We start from the raw sequence: 16,080 nt of genomic DNA, 5'->3' as shown, positions 1-16,080 counted from the left end.
ATGGATAAAAATTATCAAATGGATCTTTGCATTCAGAAAGGAACTGATGAATGAAAACCAGAGGTGTATTTAAAATATAAAAAGCAAATAGAGTGCACACAATGAAGATCTTAACATGCTTAATTGTCTACATCTGCGTACAGATTTATGATGAATGAAGATCAATTTACCTGGAAAGCTGCAACTGGTACCACTACTGAATTTGTTGGATATTTGCCAGGAAAGGCGAGTTGTTTTCTGACTTTATTCTAGATCAATCATAAATATGAGAAATGACGTGGCATAGTATAAATCCTCGGGAAAGATCTGTGGAATGCAGACATCCAGTTAACTTAATCAGTCATCAGGGGTTACTTTTGCTTTGTGCAAACAGGATAGAGCAAGCATTCTTCTGGCAATAAAACTGGCAGTTTTATAGAGGCACTCATATGTCAGCTACCACATTCTCTTTTCCCACCAAAAAATGATCTTCCCAAGAAAACCTCCCTGAACATTTAAGTTGCTTGTTCCTACTTTTTTATCATTGACTGTTACTGACAAAGGCCACCAATGTTTTTCAAGAACAAGGGCTGTTTATCAAATCTGGCAAATGTCTGGACACATGCATAGTGTTTACTAACGATCATGCAGTTGTTCTGTATCAAAGAATTCCGACAATATCACGTGAGAAGGGAATCCTTAATTATTTCAGCCAGTCATAATTAGTTTAATGATTTGAGCTTACTTGGATGATTAGGCTGTGGTAAATTGGTCTAACACGTTCTGGCTTCTTGACTGATTTTTGAAATATTCCATGTAATGTTAACATTTGACAAGCTTTTACTCAAAGCACTCACAATGTGTGGAGAGATATTCAGGTCCACTGGCTGCTTTTCTCTACATGCATACGTGAGATAATACATCCCATAGCACAACCACAGCATGGAAAGCCTCTGTTGCAAGTCTTCTGCTTTTTGTTTTTATTATGTAGGAAATAAAACACGATGTTGTACTGAAAGCAGTGATAAATAAGGCTTCATTATTACCCAGTCTTTCTCTTTATTAGACATGCAATGTTTCCCTACTGTTAGCTGCACTGCATTCATAGTTGTGTATTCACAATGCACTATAAACTGTGGTAGTCCCTCTTACTTTCTTTTTCATGAAATGAAAAAAATGAAATGTTAAAGATCGTTCCTCGGAATGCAGCTGGGAGAGGGAAGGGAATAAAAGAACATGGACCAGGTTATCGTTATGCCCTACCTTTCCCATTCTTGTACCAGCCCCTTTTCCTAGTCATGAAATAGCAGTGGGGCTGGTCTATGCCTCTGGCCCTATGTCCCTGTAGGGACACTGATGGCCAGTACACAAACTGGCACAGGGCTCCTGCTTGCTGATCTTAACTTCTCGTAATCCTACCTGCTTAATTCCTTGCACCCTCTTGGGAGGAAAAAAATCAGTCTGTTATGTTCTCTAGATCAACGTGTCTTTGACTGAAGGACATAACTTCCAAATGAGTGAAATCTTTTTTCCACTTGGCCAGTAGAGTCAGGGGATTGTGGAGTTCTAGATGTCTTCTAGCCTACTCACAAAAGACTTGGAGTTCAGTTCTTCTGTGGAGTCTTATTACAGGTCATTATTATTTAGACTGCAGCACAGACTAAATAGCAGATACTTCCTATAAGGGGGAAACTTCCTGTTCAAGAGCAGGAATTTACATACAAGCATGCTTTGTGGTGCTATATCTATAACATATCCAAATAGCGCAAATTCAGCAAGTTCTCTTGCAAAGACACGGATCCTTCTCCAGGAAGCCAACCGTCAGCCTTTTCTGCAGCTCCTGAGTTTGGATGCTTCATGGCAGGGTTTCATGAGGGTTTCACTAACTTCTGGCATTAGATACACCAGTAGTAGTAGCCTCCTTCATGGTGGTTGCTGCAACCACTTTCAGTTCTTCTTAGAAAGCAGAAGCAAGGAGACAAAAGGACTTGCTTTAATTTCAAAACTTCTGTTTTCTCTTTTATTATATTTTCACAGAAGATTTATTTCTGGCTCCTTATTTATGCCAACACTTTGCCAAGTCCTACCGTTTATATATGTGTGTCATGGACTTCTAACACCTAAAGATGTGAGGGGGGCAGTCCGTAAAAAGCTGGGTTCACAAAACTGTGCATACCAGTGGACATTATGCACCTGAGATTTGTGAACTTCAAAAACCTTGGCTCAGTACCTGCCTAAACCTTGGGGAGACCTTAAGTTCAAGACAGAAAATCGTAGGTTCCCCAGGCTCTTGAAGTTCCCTTTCTGCAGCAACCTCAAAACATCTCAGTCTTAGGAAGCCTAAAAGCTTAACTGCTATATTCCACTAATGTGCCACTGGGTTTCACAAATAAGGAATTCATCTGCTTTTTTTGGAAGGCAGCTTCAGAGTGCACTTAAGGCATATCCACAGGATTAGGCTCTCTTGAAACACAGTGGCAGTGAGTGCTTTTATTTAAAATAAAGAGACAGGAGGAGCTATGAAGGAGTAGGTTCCTTTGATACAGCTGTTTAATGGCTAGAGCTGATACCTAAGACGCGGAAGAGCACATTTCAATTCCCTCCTCTGCCCTAAGCCACTGAAGGACACACTGCCCACCTATGAGGAGGAACCCTGAACACCAGGCTGTAGACTGCTCTCCTGTTAACATCTGAAGGATATTTTTAAGAATTAACTGGGTCAAAGAGGGAATAAGCCTTTAGCCTGATGATTGGAGCACTTAGAAGTAAAAAAACCCTGGGCCTTGGAGCCTGCTGCATGAATTGTTTCTATGTTTTTACAGAAACTGTGCTCGGAGCCAAAAGCAGAACTGTGGACTCCCCAGCCATCTCCCTAACCACGTTACTGCAGCACTAGTTTTGCTCAACCTCCTTTGACTCCCTGAGTCTTTACTCGTTCCATGCAAAGATCTACATATGGAATTGAGTGCATCCTCCCCTGCCCCCACAATGAATACATACAACATGGATACATATATACACACATATATGTGCCTTCTCAGCCTGGAGAAGAGAAGATTGAGAGGCAATCTCATAAACGTGTACAAGTATCTGAAGGGGGAGTGTCAAGAGGATGAGGCCAGCCTGTTCTCCGTGATGCCCAGCAACAGGACAAGAGGCAACGGGCAAAAACTGAACCACAGGAAGTTCCATCTGAACCTGAGGAAAAACTTCTTCACTGTGAGGGTGACAGAGCACTGGAACAGGTTGCCCAGAGAGGTAGTGGAGTCTCCTTCCCTGGAGATATTCAAAACCCGTCTGGATGTGATCCTGGGCAATATGCTCTAGGTGACCCTGCTTGAGCAGGGAGGTTGGACTGGATGATCTCCAGAGGTCCCTTCCAACCTAAACGATTCTGTGATTCTGTGATATAGCATTTGGGTGTGTACATAGCATGTGTGTATGCATACATTTATCATGCACACACACACACACTCATGCATAAATAAGTACTGGTTCATGCATAAATAAGTACTGGCAGCTAGGGCACTCTCTTGGCAAATAGGAAATGTTTTGCACAGTTCAGCTCAGTAAAAGCAGAACTGTGACTATAATTTATTAATAAATGAAATAAAATGGCAAAAGAAAGGTTTTATTTTGGTGACCCAGTTTGGAGAGAAACAATACAGTCACTAACCTATCATTTTTGAAATGGAGCCGGATGCACTGAAGACTAATTTGCATTATATAAATATTTAATTTATAAAATCAGATTTATATTCATTTACATGATTTAATCATGCATTGACTTACAGTATAAACCTTAGAGTTTGTTGTTATACTGGAGGAGTCTAGAGAACTTCCTTGGGTCAGAGAGCTGCATGCAAGTCATTTTTATACTACTAAGTTAAATCATTTGTATTAAAACAGTTTTCAATTTACATTCCATCTTCCAAAACACACACATGCATCAGTGAGATAAGCAGTACACTTGGCATGAAACTGCATGTGTGAAGCTGCCAGGGCACTCTTCCACATCCAGAATACTTTTGGGCCAGAGGTACTCAAAAGAAATTCGATCGAGATGTCAGAGGGCCCTGCATTTATTTGCTTGCTGTGAGAGTCAACTCAGGGGAATGACTCTTCATCTGAAACTTACATTCAAAAGGCTTTCTACCTGTAAAAAGCATCTAACAAACGGTGCGAGCAAGGTCTTTCTGTGTTCTCTTTTTTTTGAGTCCCTCAACTGCTACAGTTATTTCAAAAGCTCTTGTACCATTTTCTTATTGTGCCATAATGTGTATGGCCCTTGTTAAAGCCCCTGAAATAGGACCAGTGTGATAGGATGAGTATCTATTTTAAACAGAGAATATGCAAAAAAGAAAATAGGGAAAAACGGGTTGAAACACCTGCCCCAAACGCAGGTTCCTCCAGGCCTGGTTTCAGTCTATCACTGGTTCTTCGAATTGTAGCAAACAGTGCTGTCCCCTTTGGATCCCTAGGAAGTCTCTTTTTTCCTGTAATCCCTGAAGTTTGGTGTTTTGCCCCTTTTCTGCAGTCTCTGCTCCACTCCCTGCACCAAGCTCTCCCTGTGGCCCTCCTTTTGCCAGGCTGTCCGAGCTTTGCCCAGGGTCATCTGGTAGGGAGCAGTCCCCTCCTCACCCCGCACCCCGCCAGCCTTCTTGATGAGGCATGAAGCCTTCCTTCTTCTCTGCTGCCCTGCCACTGTCAGTTAAAGGTAACAAACATACTGCAAACAAAGCACATAAGCCCTGTGCTGCCTGTTATGACCACCTTGATGAAAGCACTTGCATGAAAGCCCTAAAGCTCCTCTCCAGTGGAGCAGCAGGGCCAAGGACCCTGCTTGTGAACACTTGGGCATGTTGCCTGTGGCCGGTCAGTGCAGCCACAGGATCTAGGCTAGACTGAAGCAGGGGACTGGGACAGGACCAGAGCAGGGCAGGGAGCTGAGGGCTGCGGTCAGGGACGGAGGAAGGAAAAGGCAGACCACAAGGCAAGGGAGCAGCATGGTAGAGAGCCAAGCTTCAGGTCTTTGGCCAATAAAAGCATCAGTATAGCAGATGGGGGTTGTTAAAGGAGCAGGCAGGGCATGCCAGGGGCATGGCTGGAAGTCGGCTGGTAGCTGGAAGCCGAACTGGGAGAGAGCAGGAGACAGGCAATCTGCTTGGGAGCCTGTGGCGGGGAGACAGTCAGGCCACCTTGTCCTCCAGGTACTACAGACCTTTTTGTTTCTTGGCCTTCAGCCCAGCCTCCGGCCACATTTTCGTTGTGCCTATTGAAGACTAGACAAAGCGACCTTGTCCTACTGGTTGCAGCAGCAACCTCAGCCACAGTTTCCTGCTGTGGTTCTTGCCTCAGATCCTCCCCTTCCCCAGCATCCTAATCAACAGGCCAAAAAATCTATATGTTGGACAAGATTTCCTGACAAATTGCATATCCCAAAGCAACTAGTGGGCTACACTTGTATAGTAGATGGGCTCATAATCATGTTCATGTTACTGGCTGCAAGCTTAATATCCCAAGTGATGCCTGGTAAAGGATAACAGTGGCCAGATGATGGCCTGCAATTTAGTTGCTTGGGTTAAACCTGACTGGGGCTGACAGCTGCCCCATGGAGTTTCAGTAGGCATCTGCTGGGTAACGGCAGGAGAAGGTTTGGTAGTTTTGAGCACATCGAAAAGGAGCCACATGCATCTCTTTCTGGGTCCAGGACCTCTCTCAAGCTCTAGGAATCACAGAAGGGGCCACAGGAGTGTTGCCCAGACCTGCAGGGCCTTGGGCAGAGGACTGATTGTCATCACTCCTTCTCCTGACCAGGTCAATCCAAAGGGCCTTCCAGCCAAGTGCCCTTTTTCCAACAGTGGCAAACAGTGAATGCCTAAGGAAGGGAATAGGAACAAAGCCAGACTTGTGGTAATAATTCCTCAAAATATTCTTCCAGCTTACAGCATGCTGCTTGGCAGCTGGGGGAAGGCATTAAAGAGGAGAAGTTAAGAGTTCCCTTGTGCTGCCTTCCATCCACATGGAGAGACATGATTTAACCCCACATTGCAAAAACATCACAAAGGGGGAAAAGCTAACTGCTTTGACTGTGACTTGTGACATTCATGAAACAAGAGATGGACAGTAACAGTGATGAAGAAAGGGCAGAAAGTTTTCCAAAGAGAAGAATAAGGAACAGAAATTGGGAAGTATTGTCCACCATATATACTTTCCATGTTAGTATCTTTTCCTGCTGCTTTGGAAAATCTTATTTAAGTTGACTGCAAATACTCTCTCAAAGCAGAGTCCAAGTGTTATAGGTGTCCATAAGAACTGATTTCCAGTACCCGAAAACAGTGATTATCCATTAATGAGGCAGCATTAGCTGGTGTTTTGCAAACTAGCTTGTCTGAGTTACTGCAGTTTTTCCCTGTATTTAGAATAGAAAATAGCTATGATAAGTGTGGCCTCTGCTGTCATACATTGACTTCTGGAGCAATGCCTATTGTACATTGGCTCTAGCAGTGAATGTATATAGATACATTCATATGTGCTCCCTATAATAAGCAAGCAGGGAAACAACACAAAAAAATACATTCTCGTCAGGTTCTGCAAAGGGGGATTGCAAAGTTCATGATCATTAACTCTTCCTTCTCAAATGTTTCTTGCATTAAAAATTGAATGAAGTGATGAGCCAAGGAGGGCTTGTGAAAAGCTTATCAGGAGTAAATATTTAGAAAATTCTGGTATTATAGCATCATTCCTGACAAGTTTATCTTAAAAACTCTTGCTTTATACTATCTTCCAGCCCAGAACTTGCACAAAAATGGACATTCAAAGTAGTTTCATCTGAAGCATATTCAGGCTTTCCATATGTGTTTCTAATGCTTCCCTAGACACCACTTTGAACTATTTAGGAAATCTCAAGGGTGGTGTTTGTTTAAGACTGGTGAACAGAATGGCACTACAGCCTGGGAACTGCATAAGCAAAAGAGAAATACTCTCATGAAATACACTGTGGATGCCTTGAATTACTTTGTATTATAGTTGATGCTAAAAATAGCTGTGGCGTGTTATTGTTCTCAGAGCACTGGGAGCGTGCTGGAGTATAAGCAAAGCTCCAGACCCCAGCGGCAGCACCCAGAACGGGACGGGAAGGGAACTCCCATTGTTCTCCTTTGTTGAAAATGCCGTATTTTTCTTACATTTTGGAATTAACTTTTAAAAAGTATTATTTTCACCCTATGTTGAAAATATAAAACACCTCAATTTTCTTGCTTCATGTGCATTAAAAATTCATCATTTTATCATAAACTTAATGCTTTAGTCCATGCAAACTGTACCGTGAGTAGTAAACACTTCTCACATGAGTAAAGGCTGCAAGGACTGGTCCTCACATGAACAGGGACCATTCACGTGAATGGAAAAGAGAATTTGTATTGTATTTGTACTTTCCAGCAGTGGATGGTTTTAGCTATTTGTAGTACCATCTAAATTAGATGAAGGCAAACATGAATGATTCCTCACAATGAAAGAGCGCTTGCTCCCAGGTTGTCATAACTATCTGGAATGTTTATCTTTCTAAAAAGAAGAAAAATGTGGCTAGATCTTTCAGCCCAGAGCCATGTTCTTCTAGCTTTTCTCCAGCCTTCCTCTGCTTGTATGTCCTCAGACTCCTTGGGAACATGGAACCAGAGATTTTTATTTAAGGAAACAGGAAAAAGATCAGGAGGACATTGGCAACTCTCCCTGTATTTTTATACAGGAGAGTGAACAGCACAAAAAAAGTGCAGCTGCAGCTTTGCCCATCTGGAAGCAAATAATAAACGCCCCAGACATGTCAGTTGTAACTTAAGTTCCACCTTCCTCCGGCTTTGTTCATGGACCCAGGTAGAATCAGGGCTGGGACGCCATGGTTACATCTATTTTCTGCTTTGATTGTATCTGAAGAGAACTGTTTCGCAAAATCTTCCTGTTCACTGCTGGGATATCAGATATGCTCTCCTGTGTGGGCAGATATTGTCTTATCTACATTTTCACTGTTACTGATCAGAACTGGTCTTGCAACACAGTCAGCTTCAGATCACTGCTGCTCTTGGGTCTGCCTGGTCCAGTTTTACAGGTTTGTTCTACACAGAAAATAGGTGTGATGCAGAGGAAGCTCATCAGAGCTGGACTTTCTCTTTGCAGGGAACGGCTGTATCATTGTGCCACAAAACTCTCAGGGGGCTAGGGAAAATAGAGTTATTTGCTAAGGGTAATGTTTGTGAGCCAATGTCAAACATTACAGATAAATTGTATGGTGGTCATTACATAATACTAGCCCCTTTTCATAGCATGTTGTCCTGTGCCTCTCCCAGGTAGCAGCAGATGTAGCTGGGCTTGCAAATCAGCCTGCAAGTAAAGGAAAAATCAGCTAAAAGGCACCTGGATGTTTTGTAATGTATGTCATGGTATTTAAATGTTTCTATCAATGCTGCAGAAGTCATACAACCAAGCAGAAGAGCCTCTTTTTCAGGAATCTCACCTCAGCACTATATCCCTGCTCTAGGAAAACAGCTTTCCCTCAGGAGCCCACATCTACTCAGAGAAGTTTTGAATCAGATGCATGCAGAGAGGCTCTGGTGAATTTGCTGCTACACTTTAAAATGCTGCCTCCCTCCTCCCACTATCTGCTCCACTTCTCTGCCGGAGGCTACCACTAGGACGGGAGATAGCGGAAGGGAATTTACACCCACCTCTCAGCTGTTTTCAGTACAAAGTCCAACATCTTCATATAACAAACACCTTCACAGGGAGATGCTGGACTTTGTGCTGATGCAGCTGGTGCGTGGGTGAGTGTTGCCTTCTGCTGACTCTGCTGTGGACGAGGAGGAGTGGGGCAGAGGGCAGCACAGATGGCTGGGGATAGTAACTGCAGCCTGATTGTCAGAGCTCATTTGTCAGTGTCTTGATGAAGGGAAACTCTTCCACTCTCAGAGGACATCTCCCAAAGCCATCGCCTCAGTGCTGGCCCTTGCACAACCTGCACCAGAGAGCGTGCTGCTGCAGAGGCCGACTGAGAAGGAGCACTGGAGCCAATGCATAACAGGTCCACCTGCTTATGCCTGCCACAACAAAAGCAAACATACAAATACTGGCTGTAGGCGGCAGCACACAATAGAACTGTTTTAAACTTGGTGCTCCTAGGTCTCCAAGGGTTGTGCAAATATTTGCTTTGCTCTGTGGTATCGTGTCGCTCCCTTAGTTTCTGCTCTGAAAGGGCCCAAAACACTCAAAACAGGCTCAAGTGAAACTGCCATTCTTTCGGCAGTTTTGCACTGAAACCCTATCAGAATAGATGGTAGCTATTTCACAGATGATTGTAGAAAGGCATATTTAGAAAAGGCAAAAAGGGCGGTGACATTCTGGCAAACAGTGGTATTAAGAGTCACTTTGCACTGAATGATAGGTCCAGAGCTTATAAGCGTTAGGAGGAGAGAAAATGCACATTGCCCATAATTGCTCGGCAGTTCTTTCAGGACATGTTCTTTAATCCCTCACCATTTAGCTTAAAGACGTGAAACCATCCTGACAGGTCCAGGCTTACCTTCAATCCCATGAAGCCAAATGCCTGTTGCCATGTCAGCCCTCCTGCATTCCTAGGGCAGGACTGAGACTGGCCACAGCTGAAATTCAAGCTTGATATTAATAGTATCAGAGTATTATACGGGAGGAAGTATTGCAAATTACAAATGATGATTATGTCTCCTGAAACAAGAAGACTAGAAACAGTGATTATAGAAAAGAACAGGATTAGCAGCACAAAGTGACCAGATTAGCACTTGCTGAGCTGCTGTAGCACAAAGCTGCTAAATCCTCCTTCTACGCACAAGACTAGCTCAACTGACAGAGAGACTTGACTTAAAACTATCCACTGTTGTGACCTCAGGTGAGCTCAGAGACTATATGCTTTGCTTGCATTGGGGCAAGCCTACACTTAAATTACAGTACAATGCTTACATTTTTCCTAAAACCTTGCACTTTTCCTAACAAACTTCAGTTCCCATTTTCAGTGGTTACACTCTGAGTAGAATTCAGTAGGGATTTAAGTATTTTTGGAAATGGGACACATGTCAAAAACTGCATGACGACACTAGCGGAGCCCTGCTCCCAAAAGGAGATATGTGGCTGCGTGTGTCCAGGCTGAAGCTGTTTCCCTGCAGAGTGTGAACAGAGCTGATGTGTGACTGTCCACTCCCATACATGCAGCCATATCCTACACCACAAAGAACTTAACACAGTGGAGCAGTGGCTAAATGCCTTTAAAAATCCTGGCCTAAATGCCTGAGTTGCTCTTGAAAACGTAACATAGGCTCTCGAGTCACTTCAGTACATCTGACCTTGTTATCCTAACACTGAATGATGATGCTTAAGAAGCATTAAGTAACACATTAGGTGACATATCTGCAAAACAGCTTGATTTTTCTTTAGATAGGGCTGTCATGAATAGAAAAAAAGGTTTAATCCTGTCAATAGTGAATAGAAGCAATGAGCAAACACAGTGAACACTTTCTAGGAAAACAAAGACACAGCTCAAGGTGGGACAGCAGGCCATGGAAAGAGGCATTTTAATTACAAGGATAGAAAAATAGGAGAGGAACCAAACTTACAAAAGCACCATCCTGAAAGATGTCCTCAAGTGCTAATACCTCTTGAGACTGGTTGATGTTGTAAGACTCATGTTGACATTTAAACCAGGAAAGAAGTGAGGGGGATACGCCTTTCATCACATTGGGATCTGATTAAAATGGATCTGATTACTGATGCTGTGGTGCAGCCCTATTAGGTTGGGGTTTCAAAGGAACAACACTGATATAGAAGAGATGTACGCAGTGATTCAGAAAGGGTAGTGAACAGGATGCGCTATAGCTGGGTGACAACGGTTAGGCAGTGCTTGCTAATGCACAGTACATTTTGGGGTAGTTATGTTTTTCTCCAGAAAAATTATAATCTCCCAAAACACTGGTGAACTGCACTGTATGCTGTTCTTATTCAGTAGGCGCTGCAATCTCCTGCTGAAGAGAGGATCTGAAAATGACAGCAAGGAGTTTCTTCCCTTCTCCCACATTACACACTGCTCCCATTAATGCTCAGTCATATACTCTGAGACAGGCTCACGTTGCTTTGTGGCTTTTCGTGTCTGACACCTCAGATTGTAGGAACTGGCTGATATTTCTAAGGAGTCTGCTGCTAATCAGTAAGGGTTTTTTGTCCAGAACCATTTGCCTGTTTGTATGCCACACGAGGATTTGTAAGATACTATAAGAAATAAAGGAAGAGATAAAGGAGGAAAAAAGGCAGTAAAAAGTGAAAAGTGATTCAGAAATGTGACTGTTCTTTCCATTCAAGCCACTGTACAGAAACTATGCTTCTATTGTGGGACAAAGACCTTTGAGCACAGTGAGATGTGTTTATGCTGCTCCTATCAAAGAGCCTTTCATCTCCACAAAGCAAATTATTAACACATTCCACTGAAGATGTGGGGGTGGAGGCCTGGCCTTGGAAAAAAAGCTGGCCAAAAATGAACATTTTTTTTATAAACACTTTTAATGATAGTGAATGGCTCCTTGCCAAGACCCTTATGCCCAGTGAAGCACTGCAGGCTGATTGTTTGTCTGGAGAAGTCCCGTGGGCTGAGCCTTTTGTGCCGAGGAATTTCTAATTTGAAAGGCAGTGGTGTGGGAGGTGTAGGCCTTTCCAGGTTCATCGAGTTAAGGCCTGCATTGCCAGTTGCCTTAAACCTGCACCAGAGACTAATTTTTGTTGGATGAATGAGCACCCGCCTCTGTTCCAGACAGTAAATCTTGGCCTTTCAGGACAATTTCAAAACATGAGGAGTAACCTACACATAATATGTAGAACAGCTTTGTTAATAGACTACTCCCCACGCGCTCCCAGCATCCTATGCAGATGTCTGATTACCTAGCAGGAATTTGCTTACTGTTGTTCTATCAATGAGTAAATATTTTATGTTTTTTCCTTGCCCCATGGATCAATATTGGCTTGCTTAGGAAAAAAGGATTTCTTGTCAGCAAATGGCGACACGAATCAGTTTATCAATAATTACAACAAAAATCCATTCTTCGCTAGTTTTTCTTCTGTTTCATTTGAAAGTAGTGGCATTATTTGCACGAGCAGCACATTTCTTCATTGCTATTATTGTCACAGCACAGGATATACATAAATGGATAAAAATGACTTTAAAGATTCCTGTAATTCGAAGGGCAGCTGCTGTCCTTGGGAGAGAAGGTATTTCTTCTGGAGCAGTACTGAAGCAGAGCTTGACAGGTTTCAGGAGAGTGCAGTACCCACCAGTTTATTTTCCTGCCCAAGTGCCTATTTAATGGTTAACTTTTACCCTTCAGGCAGTCATAGACCCAGGGGGAATGGGAGTTACTAAATGTTACTCTCACAGATGTTTACATGCTTGCGCTAGCTGATTCCCAGTTAACTTAAGGAGACCCTTCTTCAAAAGTTTGTTCGAAGATACACATTTGCATTTGAGCATTGGGAAGTAGGTCTAGAGTTTGAACTTTGGCTTGCAATGCACATACTCGCTTGTGGTTAACGTTAAGAATAGTGCCAGCTGAGAATATAAAAATTAGGCTCCCGCGATTTTTAGCTACCTGATGTAAAGGAGAGACATTTCATGCTTGAGAACACAATAAGAACCAGTAGGAGAAAGCAATTCCATTTTGAAGAAGATGTCAATATTTAAAAATCTAATCTTGTTCTGATTCTTGACAAAATGAGGAGTTAAAAATACTCTGTGAAAAGAGAAAAGATCCTGGTTTACCGCATGTTGTTTCTGAGCTGTGGGCCACAGAGGCCCCCATGTCTTCAATGGAAGGCAACTGATTTGAGACCTGAGGACTCCAGAAAGCCTGGGAACTTTGGGCTATGAGAACTCAGAAGCTGGGAAACCAGGACTCCTTGAATCTTGGTCACCCTTTAGTTCTCATGATGGAAAGGTGAGGAGAAACCAGGGGAAATATCTACAAAATCATGCCATGTTTTCAGAACATTTTCTTTTGTATAAGTTGACAATTCCAAAGTAAAAAAATGCTTTTTAGAAATTTCTACATATATTGATTTGCGTGAGATTCGAGCTAGGTACAGGCTATCAATAGAAAGATTATAAATCCAAGGTTTAGTAAACCAGCATAATGTTTCAAACACAAGTGTTCTGATCCTTAGACAAAAATAATCCCACTCAATGAGTTTTACTGTGTGTGTGTGTGCATGTGTTTATGCATGTATATACATACATGTAGATATATAACATATATACACACTCTATATGGTAATTTAATGGTATTTTAATATGGCATTTTAATCTAAATGGTGAATATTCAAAATGATTACATAATCGTTTTTAAAACTTACTAGGGGAAAACTGTTTATAAGTATAACCTTACCAAGCTTAGTAGTTAAAACCCTGATTTCACAGAAGTTGAAATTGCTCCTATTTGATTTTAGTGATGCTAGAAAGTCACCCAATGAACATCACTGACAAGCACACTTTCCCTTTCACTCCTAACCTCATTTTAGCTTTTCTCCTGCAGATATCCAGTTATTTGGCATTATTTTTCCTCTGTCAGCTCTTCTGTGTTCTGCTGGAGGATGCCTGAGTCCAAAGGATCAAAAGATTCCCAGACTCTTAATCTACCCTTACTTAGAGGGGTTTGTTTTGTTTTGTTATTTGCTTGCTTTTCCACTGAAAGCCGTTTCCCTGCTCTACTTACTCTGCGTGAGAAACTGAGTAGAAATAATACTGAAAACAGCGTCTCCATAATATTTGTGATCAGAGGCATCCTGTCACCAGGCCGATGGATAGCTATTGTTTAGAGAGAACTCGTGTTTGGATTTACACTGCCGAACCCTTCAGGATATTGTTTTCTTTGCTTTGGAGGCAGCGCAAGCATATACACAGGCATAGTATCTTCTTTTCAGAAACGCTACCAGTCTAGTCTACCAATTTAGGCATTAGGCAGCAATACTAGCTTGTATATGTATCTTACATACAATGTTTTAAGAGGCTTTTAAGGGTCAGGATGAGTTAGACTGGCTTCTCAGTTGTGCTGATCTGTGTAACTGCATTGCAGCTAGTGTGGTAGTGAAGCTATAAACAGAAGCGAGCAGCAGTTGAACTGTTAAGTGAATTGCACGGTAGCCACAATGTTCAAGCCTATGTGCCTAAGATTAACGTTAATGTTAAAATCCATCCTCATGTCCCTAAATAAAAACAAAATAATTTTAAGAGCCTCCTAGAGCTCCAAATCACTTTAGGAATTTCATCTTCTAATTTCAGGCACTGTTTCTTACACACTAATAACAATCAGGCTCCACTGACTATTAGCTGCCCTTCAGTTTGCATTGTATAAAAAGGATCTAGGCAACATAGTTCAGGCTGTTACTTCAACTCTACTTGCATACCTGGGCCTTACTCAACCTGTGGTGGTCCAACATTTAGTTTGACTGTAATACCAAATACCGTATATCAACTTATTTCAGACTCTTGATTTCCTTTTGACCAGCACTCCACTATCACATGTGAATACGAAGTTATGTGTGAATCAACTCTCTTCAGTGATGTAGTTTCAAAAATATAAGCCAAATATCTCCGATTTCTGAAATACTAAAATCAAACTTCATCATCACAGATTACTTGCTTGCTGTGTTTTGAGTTATATAACAGGACAGTGCTCTAATTGAATAACAGGTATCTGGCACATCCTACATTTTACATAATGACACGTTATGGGGTCCATCATGAAACTTGTCAAGCTCTTCCCAGTGTGCTGACATTCTGCTTGATTTAGCTTAGCTCAGGGATTATTTGCCATTTCTGAAGTGCTAGCATAAGATTTCGGATTCATTATTTTAAACATCAGTGGTTTGCCTATGTCTGTGTTCCTGAGGGACAGCTTGGACTTGGACATTTGTTCTTAGCTGTGTGCTCTTCTGCAGGTTTGTTCCCTTTCAGCCACAAGTACAGGTACAGTCCTTTTAATTTTGTGACCTGTTATTTAAGTGTATAACCTAACCAGACCTGGTTTTCAAGGATATATTTGTTTTCCTTTTATTGGGCACTCTTCCCCATGGGATTTAGATTATAATACAACAGACTATGATATCATCTAGGCAAACATAAATTCCAGATTTCCCCTTGCTCCTTGATTTTGAAAGGAGCAGGGCTGAGAAGGGTTGAGGTAGGTCTAGGTTTAAATGCACTCTCAAGTGGGTAAGTAAAACAGTCATTATGATCTGAACAGGATTTGTGTACCAATCTGTTTTCTTTTTTTTTTTGTATGATAGTGGAAGAGGGAAGCTCAATGCTTGGAAACAGATGCCTGTCAACCACCCGCAAAAGTTGAACTCTATCACACAAGTATCTGTGACTGACTACTGCAGTACAAGAGTCCGGGAGATGATGGGCAAGGATTAAATCTTAGTAATACTTCTATGCAAGTTTTTTTTTCCAGTTCTTTCCTCTTTACAGTGGCCCAAGGACAGACTGGTCTCACATACAGACAGCTGCAAACACCAGCTCTTTATAATGTTCTCCCAGTCTTTGGCTTTCCGACTTAGTTTCCATTTTTTTCTATTGTAAATTTGCCTCTGCTTCTGGCAGCTGTCTTCCCTGATGGGTGGCAGGAAGCTACTAATGAAGAGATGCCTTTCTCTGCCTTTGCTGATTTTTCAGCAAGGGCGTAGTATCCTAGGATGGGAAACTGTCAAAGGAAGTGAGCATGTTGAGAGAATGGGAGGAAAGGGAGAACAAGAGAGTCCCAGATGGTCTGCCAACAGCACTGAAGTGGCTCCAGCCCTTGCGCAGTTAAGATCTTGAACTGCTGGTGAAGCCAAAACATTAAGCAATCAAGCAAGACCAGGAGTTGAAATTTTTGTCTGAGGAAAGAAGCTGGGTTGGTAACTTTAGGAAAAGCAAATGGAGGTGTGAAGAAGGAGACAATTGGATCTTCACAGGGAGCACAGAGACTAGGAGAACATGGGGGTGAGAGGCCCTCCACAAGGGGAGGAGGGAGTGCCCTGGAAAATCCTCCCTACTTTGCCTTT

At 42.3% G+C, this 16,080-nt stretch overlaps 1 protein-coding gene across 21 annotated transcripts in view; it reads right to left on the bottom strand.

The window, feature by feature from the left end:
- The window catches only part of LOC104146858 (ankyrin repeat domain-containing protein 55), a 133,456-nt gene that overhangs the window by 78,478 nt on the left and 38,898 nt on the right, over window positions 1-16,080 (bottom strand). For 2 of the 21 annotated variants that reach the window (XM_068927568.1, XM_068927567.1), the window contains exon 5: window positions 171-306. The exons of the other annotated variants lie outside the window; for them this stretch is intronic. The gene's annotated coding sequence lies outside the window, so the exon portion shown is untranslated. The remainder of the gene's footprint in view (window positions 1-170; window positions 307-16,080) is intronic. 21 annotated transcript variants of the gene reach the window in all.

Source organism: Struthio camelus, chromosome Z, assembly GCF_040807025.1.
Source record: "Struthio camelus isolate bStrCam1 chromosome Z, bStrCam1.hap1, whole genome shotgun sequence".
Taxonomy (NCBI): Eukaryota; Metazoa; Chordata; class Aves; order Struthioniformes; family Struthionidae; genus Struthio; species Struthio camelus.
The sequence above is the reverse complement of the archived record's forward strand: the minus strand, read 5'-3'. Positions and strand labels throughout refer to the sequence as shown.